Genomic DNA, 10,552 nt, shown 5'->3' on the forward strand with positions numbered 1-10,552 from the left:
GATAGAAAAATACTTAAGTTTCAGAATCACTATAGCATTAACTTTGTAGCATTAACAAATCTGTACCCTCTGTTGGATATGTTTTCATTTCTGTTATACTGTCCCTTGAGTTATGAAATGTTATCACTTGATATAATCCACTGCTTGCTTTTCTTTAGCCCCTAATGTTTTCCATGTCAAATTTTTAGAAACCTTTACTGAACAATGTCATGAATTTTTACATTTAATTTTTATAGGTTTTTACAATTCACATTTAGTTTGATAATCATTTTTTATAAGGTTTGAGGTAGGCCATGTGCCAGTGGCTCATGCCTGTAATCCTAGCTACTCAGGAGGCTGAGATCTGAGGATCGTGGTTTAAAGCCAGCCTGGGCAAGAAAGTCCATGAGACTGTTATCTCCAATAAACCACTGTTGCTCAAGTGGTAGAGTGCTCACCTTGAGCTGAAGAGCACATGGACAGCGCCCAAGCTCAGAGTTCAAACCCCATGACCGGCAGACAAACAAACAAACAAAGGATTGAGGTAGTAGTCTAAGATCATTCTTTAAATGTAGAGAGGCAATAGTGCCAACACAACCATTTAAGTTTCTGTTTTTATTTCATAAAGTCATAGCATCCTTTCCAAAATCTGTGGATCATAAAACTAAGAATTTATTTTTGACAAATCTGTTACCTTCTTCTATGTGTCTGTTCTTATAGAAGAACTATGTTGTCTTCACTACTAAACATGGTAATACTATTAAAAGCTATTATGAAGGCTCAAGCTACACCATTTTACAAGATTTCTCTGACTGACCTGTATTTCTTGAATTTACATATGAGATTATTGAGCAGGTGGACTAATATTCTACAGAGATATCTAAATATTTGATAGTCACTCATATTTCACACCTTGGGAAAATACAAACCCCTGATATTATATATAGAAAATGTCTTAGAGACTGCTCAATGCAACTAAAATTAACTTAGGAATGAGTTAAGATTTAGATTGTAGTACAGCATAATAAAGCTGAATGATAACTACTTGAGCTGCACTGCAGAACAGAGTGAGAGGGAGAAGAATGGTGGACCACAGAGGAGCTCTATGTCATTGGTATTGTTTCAAAAATACAGAAAGAAATCAGAGAAGAGAAGGAGAAAAATAAAGTGTCCTGAATCTAGTTTCTTTTTAATCCACCTGATAGATTGGACTGAAAGTCAGATAACATGGGAAAAATAAAATAGAAAATAAAGCATTGTATAGAGCTGTTATAATGTAAAGAAGCTGTACTAGGAATATAATTAATTTCCAAATAAATAAGAGAAAGAATAACAATAACAACTGCTAACGTGGATAGAAGATGGATCACATTTTATCATACATAATTTTGAAAAAACATACCAGGAATGAAAATTTCAAAGTCATAATTTAAAATACAATTTGTATTATAACTAGATAGTATAGCTCAGAGGTAAACCATTGGCCTAACATATGTGAAGCAATTGTGTGATCTCCCAAGCATTACAAAGTACACACAAAGCACACACACAAAAAAACACATAAACACACACACACACACCACATACACACATTTATTATTATCATATTAAACAGGAAATTTCCACAAATAGTAAAATTATTTTAAAATATGAAATCATAATATTGCTCATACTATTTAAAAGTTTAGTAGAAATAAAATAGTCACAAGATTCTTGGATTCTTTTTTTAAATTTTTACTTTTCATTGTGAACATATTGTACAGAGGGGTTACAATTTCATGGGCAAGATAATGAGTACATTTCTTATCAAGCATTGTAGCTTCCTCATTTGTTTACCTTGACATCCCTCCCCAGCCTCCCCCAGCCCCTCGGCACCAAAGTTGTAAAGTTCGTTTTTGACATGAAAACTTGTACTTCTCATTGTTGCAATGGGTCCACCTGTATCCTTATTTAAACCACTTGTTCTACCCCTCCCCCCCACAAATTATACTGACATCAAATACAGTGAAAGCAGGGGTTACACTGTGGGAGAAGGACATACAAAGAAACAAAGAAATAATCTTATAAATGCGTTAGAAAGCAATGCATCAGAGAAAAAGCAATTAAATACCTATCTAAGGGTTCATTTTCCTAACATCACCTTATCTGACCTTTTCTGCTTGACTCATACATATACGAGATATTGCAAATAAGGGAAACAATGGAAACTATTTTTCTTTGGGCTTGGCTTACTTCACTTAATATAATTTTTTCCAAGTCTTTCCATTTCCTAACAAATGGGGCAATGTCATTCTTTCTGATGGAGGCATAGAATTCCATTGTGTATATATACCACATTTTCTTGATCCATTCATCTACTGAGGGGCATCTGGGTTGGTTTCATATCTTAGCAATGGTAAATAATGCTGCAATAAAATAGTTGTGCACGTAGCTTTAGTGTGGTCTTGTTTGTAAACATTTGGGTAAATGTCCAAAAGTGGGATTGCTCCCCTATGACCCAGGGGAGCTCTATGTGAAGTCTTTTGAGGAACCTCCATATTACTTTCCAAAGTGGTTGAACAAGTTTACACTCCTACCACCAATGAAGTAAGGTTCCTTTCTCTCCACATCCCCTCCAGCGTCTGTTGTTATTAGAGTTCTTGATGTTTGCCATTCTAACGGGTGTGAGGTGGTATCTCAGTGTTGTTTTGATTTGCATTTCTTTTATGGCTAGGGACATTGAGCATTTCTTCATGTGTCTATTGGCCATCATTCTTTCTTCTTCAGAGTAGTTTCTCTTTAAGCCTTTAGCCCACTTCTTTATTGGGTGGTTATTTCTTTGAGGATTTGTTGTTCTGGGATTTAATTTTTTGAGTTCCAAGTATATTTTAGATATGAAACCCTTGTCCGTTGTATGGCTATTGAAGATCTTCTCCCAATCCGTGGGCTTTTTATGGATCTTGCTAGCTACGTCCTTTGCCATGCAGAAGCTCTGCAACTTCATGCAATCCCATTTGTCCAACCTTCCTTTGATTTGTTGTGTTTCCGGGTCTCTATTAAGAAAATTTTGGCCTGTGCCAAGGAGACCTAGAGTTTCTCCTATTCCATCCTGTAATGTTTTCAGAGTGTCTGCTTTGACTCCAAGGTCTTTGATCCATTTTGAGTTGATTCTGCTGCAAGGTGATATATATATGCATCTAGCTTTAGTTTTCTAAAGTAGTTAACCAATTTTTCCAGCACCATTTACTGAAGAGGCTGTCTTTCTTCCATTCTACTTTTTTAGCTCCCTTATTTAAGATTAGATGGCTCTAGGTCTGTAGGTTCATTTCTGGGTTTTCAATTCTATTCCATTGGTCCTGAGGTATGTTCTTGTGTCAGTAAAGAGCTGTTTTTATTTCTATGGCTTTATAGTAGAGTTTGAAATTTGGTATTGATATTCCTCCAGTGGTGTTCTTTCAGTTGCGGAGCGTTTTTGCTATTTGGGGTGTTTTATTGTTCCATATGAATTTTTGGATTGCCTCTTCTATTTCCTTGAAGAATGAGGTTGGAATTTTGATAGGTATCGCATTGAATTTGTAGATAGCCTTGGGAAGTATTGCCAATTCACGATGTTAATCTTGTCAATCCAGTAGCGTGGGAGTTTTTGCCACTTTCTAAGTTCTGTTTTGATTTCCTTTTTCAAGTTTTTAAAGTTTTCATCATAAAGGTCCTTCACTTCTTTGGTTAAGCTAATTCCTAGGTATTTAAGTTTTTGTGGGGCTATCACAAATGGAGTTGATTTCCTAATTTCAGCCACACTTTTCTCATTGTTGGGATACAGAAAAGCCATTGACTTTGGGGTGTTAATTTTATACCCTGGTAATTTGCCAAAGTTTTGAATCAGCTTGAGTAATTTGGGAGTGGCTTCTTATATATTAAGTAAATTGAAAATTAAGAAATAAAAGACATGAGAAATTTGTAAATAAAGTTTTAAGTAATAAACATTTTAAAATATGTGTCCTTTTATTTTGACAATGATTGATGTTACTAGTGTTTTAACTCAAGATTTAGAATATGATAACCAGGTGCTCTATATCTTGCTAGGGATGGCTATATCTCTAATCATTTCACTCTGGAAATTTTATGATAAGGTCTCATAGTTTCTCAGTCTCTCCGAATTACAAACCCTATTTACACTTCCCCCAATAGTTAGAAAATGGACACCACAAATCACTATGCCTAGCTCAAACATTTTTTTAACTCAAGTGCAAATATTTCCATAAAGTGACCAGGGAATAAAGCCTTTTTAAATAAAGTATGTGCTTCTTGAAAATACAGTATTTGTTACATGTACAAATATGTTTAGAACTATAAGAAAATAAATTTATTTAAATTCACAAACCATATAAAATTTAAGAAAATAATTTTTACATATTCACATGTTAACTATTTTGAAAGCAAAATATATATCTGAATAATTTACATGTGTTAAAATTATACAAAACTAAATTAACAAATCCTCCAACTCTGAAAAAAGAATTACCCTAAAGAAACAAAACAAAGTAAGTTCAAAATTTGAAATTTAGAAAATAAAATGAAGTGTTCTCCTTAGTTGACTTAAGTAACTGTAAACCCTCTGTATATTAATTTTATAGTAAGAAATGCATAAACAAAGAAAGAAATGTTCCCATTGGTCAATAGCGACAGGAAAAACATCAGTAGTTTTTTTTTGAGTGTGCAAAAATTCAATGGAAGAGATAACAATGTTCCTTCCATAATAAATGTACTCATCATCTTACTTATGTAACTGTATCCCCTCTGTACATTACCTTTACAGAAGAATTAAATTGAAATTAACAATAAACTAATTAATATACCAATTAAGAATTCGTAGGGAGCTAGGAAGTTGGCTCAGTGGTAGTGCGCTTGCCTTGCATGCTTGAGGCCCTGGGTTCGATTCCTCAACATCACATAAACAGAAAAAAATGCCGGAAGTGCTGCTGTGTCTCAAGTGGTAGAGTGCTAGCCTTGAGCTAGCCTTGAGGGCCAGTGCCAAATCCAGAGTTCAGGTTCCACGACTGGACCCCCCCAAAATAAAACAAAAAGAAAAACAAAAAACCCCACCAGAATTACTAGAAGCCATTGGTTACAAACGTTTTAGAAAACTGCCCTAATTACCCAAGTAATATAATTTGATGATACTATTTAAATACTTCAACTTCAGCAGAGAAGCCAAAATTTAAAAATGTTACAAAGTAAAGTAATAAATCAGAATATATGACTATTAATAATAATCAAAAGATGAATTTATAGTGGTAGTCAAATATGTAAAAAATGAGGAAATTTGCCATTCGTTTGCACTTAATAAGTGAGAAGGAATTTTCTAGGTCTTTTTAAATATATAGTAAGTTTAATGAAGAAACTATTCTGTCACATCATATGATACTAAGATGAAGCTGATATTAGAACAAAGAACAGATTGTACTAAGTGTTGGATGTTAATGTTTATACTTATTTTGGTTGTGGGAAATTGTGTTCAACTTGGGGTATTATTTTTGTTAACTGGTGTCATATCACTGGTTAATTTTAGGATAGGGGTTCCCTTTCCACAAGAACATGCACCTGATCTGTCTTTTTAGCCTTCCCATTATCAATGGCATAAGAGTTGCACACCAACTTGTCTAGATTCCTACCTTGGTTGGCCTGGATTCTGTAGTCCTTCCAATTTTATCCTGTAGATAGTGCCGGATGGTGGAAATAATCCAATGCACCCAGCAATAAATAGAGAAGGAAGTCCACTAAACTTTTGGCCTGGGTTCTGTTCTCAAGCCTCCTCAATAATTAAGAGTTCAGATGGGAGCCCCTAGTGCCACGCAGTAAGACTATTTTTTTTAAAGCAACTACACATATATATGACTTAGTCATGTGAAAACCTCAGGACAAGAATAAAAGATCAGTGAAACATAAAGGACAGGCCCAATTTTAACTAGCTACTTAGAGGCTTAGCTAGCTACTCTGGAGGCTGAGATATGAAGACCATTATTCGAAGCCAGTCCAATCATGAAAATAAATGTGATTATCTCCAAAAAAAAAAAAAAACAGAAGTGGAACAATGGCTCAAGTGGTAAACCACTATCCTTGGTCACAGAAGAATAGGGAGAGTGCCCAGGCACTATCAAGCCTCAGGAATGATGAATGAATGAATGAGCACTTGCACATGCACGTGCGTGTATACGCATGCAAGTGTACACACACACACTCTCTCTAACACACACACACACACTCACACACACACAAATGAGTATTTCAATGCGAAGTTCTTTTTTTATGTTGTTGTAATCTATTTCCCTGTATTAGTTTACAAATTAACAAAATCAGCTAAGCACCTACTTACATAAACTCATCATGTTTCTCTAAAGTCAACTCTCTTTTAGGAAGCATGCTTTTATTTGAACCAAATGTAAATTATTCAGAAGTTCGATTTATCTCCTTCAATTCTGTAGAATTAGATGACTGTTTAGCTTCTTCCAAGCAATATAATTTTGTGAAATCCTGCATCAAGCAACGTATTTCTTTCACTAGACAGGAAGCCTCTGTCAAACAATTAATAATAGGTTTTCTTCTCCTTGCTCGCATCTGTAGTTTTATTATCTTCTTATATTTCATGATCTGTCTGTGTATGACAAAGACTGCTGTGAAAATAAAAAGACCCTTCGTAGCACTTATCATTTATATACCATTCATAGATATGAAGGTGTTTAAATATTATTGAAATTGCTTTGGAATGAATCATGTTCACTTTGACTATTGTGAAAAAGAAGAATTGGTTTCTCAGAACTTTAGGTAAGAACTTGATTGAAAGAAAGAAAAGGAAAAGGGAGAAACAACTCAACACATACATTCAAATGAAAAAAAGAACAACACAAGAAAACAAATTAAGTACTGAAGAACCTGCAGGAAATGCAAAGACTTAAAAAATATCAGCTATGACAAGCTTATGAAAATCCTGACTACATGGGAGTCTACTCTTGTGAGGATAGTGGTTAAAGCCCAGACTGGACAAAGATGTGTACATAATGCCATGCACCTGATATTCTAAATTCCAGGAAGAATAACATAATGTGGACTGAGCCCAAGATCATATACAAGTATCTGAAAAATAATCAAGATAATTTAGTGCTGGAGACCTGACAAAGCGGTAAGAACACCCATTTATGGGGCACAAGACACTCAATTCAAACTCTAATATTATGAGTATTAAAGTAAAAAGCTATGATTTTAAATAATTGGAACAATTGTAAGATTTGAATATTTGAGTGGAAAATGCATGAGAGAGATAGAATGAACCCATGGTGCAATGCTTTCAACTTAAGTGAAAATATTTTCTGGTACTTCAGACAAAACAGAGTTACCTTGCAAATGAGCATGGTTGTGCATTTGTGTGATGGACATACTTTACTTACACATGTGTAAATTAAATAGATTTTATTTGGGTAGTTTTTACTTCTTGAACTAAGAGCCTTCATGATGTCCCTGAAATTTTTCTCTCAAGGCTACCACTCTACTACTTTGAGCCACAGTTCCAATTCTGATTTTCTGTTGATTGTTTGGTGATAAGAGGCTCCTGGACATTCCTGCCCAGGATGACTTCAAACCATGATCGTCAGATCTCAGCCTCCCGAGTAACCAGGATGCCAGGCATGAGCCGTCGATAGTTTTTATAATTTAGTAAATTGTACAGTTACTGAAGTTATTCATTATCATTATAACCTGTGTAATATATGTGTGTATGTATATAACAATGCATACGGATAGAAATATTTTAACATATTTTTGTATCTACAGTATGAAATCATACATTATAAAATAAAATGGAGACAAAAGTTAATAAGGAGCAAAACAAAGGAAATTATCACATGTTTCTTGTTGTTGAATGGAATACGAATTGCAAAAATCAGTTTGGGAAAATCATCTGTACGTTAACAAAATGCATAAGAGCTATTAATTCCAATCCATCTATTTGCCCATGTTGTGCAACCTCACACATGAGTGTCAAAATCAAACAACAATTTTTGCCTTTGCTTTTAACTCACCTGTTATAATTTACAGGTTAGATGAAGTAATCAAATAAAGATTAAAATAATATTATGTGAGGCTATGAATTGGAGCTGAAAATTATATTAAATGTGATAATAGCTAATTCAATTGCATACTTCTTACTTTTACTTTGTGATGTCCCTCATTCCCACATTAGGAAAGTACATAGAAGGTTCTCACTAAATTATGGGAACAATGTGGTTTTAGCTTATTAAACCTGTAGGGGGAAGTGTGTTTTTGAGGACTTGCAATACATTGTGATGAAGATGAAGGGAGGGATGTTCTTATTCTGGAAAACTGGCTAGAGGCTTGCTCCCATAAAGGTAATGATGAATTCTACCAAAAGATTACAATAAAATCACTTTCACAACCATGTTCACTGCTGCACTGTTCACTGTAGCCAAGTTACGTAAACAAACCCTTTGGTGGAGTGATGGTTGGAGATAGTGTGGCACATATACACAATTTGATTGCACCCATCCATTCTGAAGACTGTTACATTATTTGCAACGAAATGGATAGATCTAAAAATATATTAAGTGAACTAAGTCACTAAGTGAACTAAGCCAGACACACAAAAGACCCATGTTTTGTCTTATATTTGGAAGCTAGAACTTCATACAGGTTTACACAAATATATTAACCAAAGCGTGCTATTTACAGAAGAGTATTTCAAAGGTGTAATTTCTTATAAAATTGAAGTTTTAATCCAACAAAATATATATCAGGAAACTATCACTTGGAAGATGTGAGGGGAAGTCAAAAGGAAGGAATAAAGAGAGTTATGGAGGAAGAGAGTGAAGGTATAATATTCAATGCAGATAGTATGAAACTAGAAAAAATTAAAGTGGGGTGAGGTTTGGAAGGGTGTGGAAAAGTTATATAAAGATACATTATACTTAAAAATACTAATTTGTTGAATGGAAATTCCATTGTCCAAGTATTTAGGATAATAAAAATATAATTAAAAACAACGGAGACATCTGATCTTAAATTCTATTTCCATCTCTTTTAAAAATTAAATTATTTGCTCTATAAATTGATCAGAGGGATGGATTTTGTGGCTAGCTAGATCATTTCAGATCTGTCTCTCTCTTCCTCTCTCCCTTTCATGGTTCTCATAGGTAATATGATTGCTCCATAATTATCTTAATTTATTTTGCTTTTATATTTTTGGTTGCATCATTTCACTTTCTGCTCTGCCATTTCACAGTTCATTTACATAGAAGGCATTATTTCCTATTCTCTCATTCCTAGAATAAGCTGCACATGAAGACACCACGGGTCCTCATTTTCAGTCTGTACCTTTGAATACGGAGGAAAATCTTTGCTCTCTACCAATTCCCTACTCTCCAGTTAGAATAATTTAGAATAGTAAAAATTAAAAAGGAGAAAATAAATAATAGTGAAAAAAAACAGATGCAGAAAATTTACTGGATTTTTCTGACCAGTTCATCTGATGTGAACTATTGGAGAAATACATGGACACCTCATTCTCACTGGCACTCAAAATCTCTGGCTAGGCAATTCTGATGAAGATGAGGAACAAGATGAAAAAGTAAGAAATGGTATCAATTGCAAGAGAAAAATGGAGAAGTATTCATGTAAATTTATTCTTTGGTCTGACGAAAATAATTGCCTTCATACAGTGTAGAGACTACTTTCCAAAAAGGCCACTCATGTGAATGCTAGGGATAACGATGAATATACCCCTCTTCATCGAGAAGCCTACAGTGGACACTTAGATATTGTCCATGAGTTGGTGGCTCAAGGTAAGATATTCGTGCAATAATTGTGAATGTCTGGACAACCCTGAACAGTACTTATACATGGAATAATACCAGAGTGGCTTCTTTATTTCATCATGATGCAGATACAAATGGCCAAACTAAAGGCTTCTTGAGCCCCTTGCATCTTTCTGCTGAGAATAGAAATAGCAAAGTTATGCTAGATCTCCTTCTGTTGAACCATTATATCAAACCAGGTCTGAAGCACAACTTGGAAAAAACTGCATTTGATATTGCCAAAAGAATAATTATGTATCACTACCTCTTTGAAGTTGTGGAAGGCTGTACAAATTGTTCTCCTAAATCTTAATGGTTTGGGTAAGTTTCTTAAATTTCAAAATTGCCAGTCCATCCTATGTGTCCATACAAAATATTTTTACAATACAACAGCAATATCTTACTTTAAAAATTCATGGATTCCATGGTATTCTTCCAAGTGAACTGCCTGACTTTGATATCAAAATATATTTGAGTTGTTTTTATACACCTATAATGATTTTTGTGATTTTTTAATCAGAAATAATTTTAAGTTATCTGTTGAAATGAGTAGTACAGAAACTAAAGATAATTCTGTTGCTTGTCTGAAACAGTATATTTTAAAATATTTAGTATTCTGTTTGTATAATGTCCATAATCTATTTCATTCTCCCCTAGATATAATACTTTGAATTCGACATTGTTTTACAATATATAGGTTCATTAATAAATGTGGCCTTTCAGATTGCATTCCA

At 34.1% G+C, this 10,552-nt stretch overlaps 1 pseudogene; it reads left to right on the plus strand.

Moving 5' to 3' along the window:
- The first annotated feature begins 9,449 nt into the window (after window positions 1-9,449).
- LOC138813049 (ankyrin repeat domain-containing protein 49 pseudogene) lies at window positions 9,450-10,131 on the plus strand (annotated as a pseudogene).
- Window positions 10,132-10,552: the final 421 nt, after the last annotated feature.

The sequence above is a fragment of the Dipodomys merriami genome, unplaced genomic scaffold (assembly GCF_024711535.1).
Source record: "Dipodomys merriami isolate MVZ:Mamm:240054 unplaced genomic scaffold, mDipMer1.0.p SCAF_58, whole genome shotgun sequence".
NCBI lineage: Eukaryota > Metazoa > Chordata > Mammalia > Rodentia > Heteromyidae > Dipodomys > Dipodomys merriami.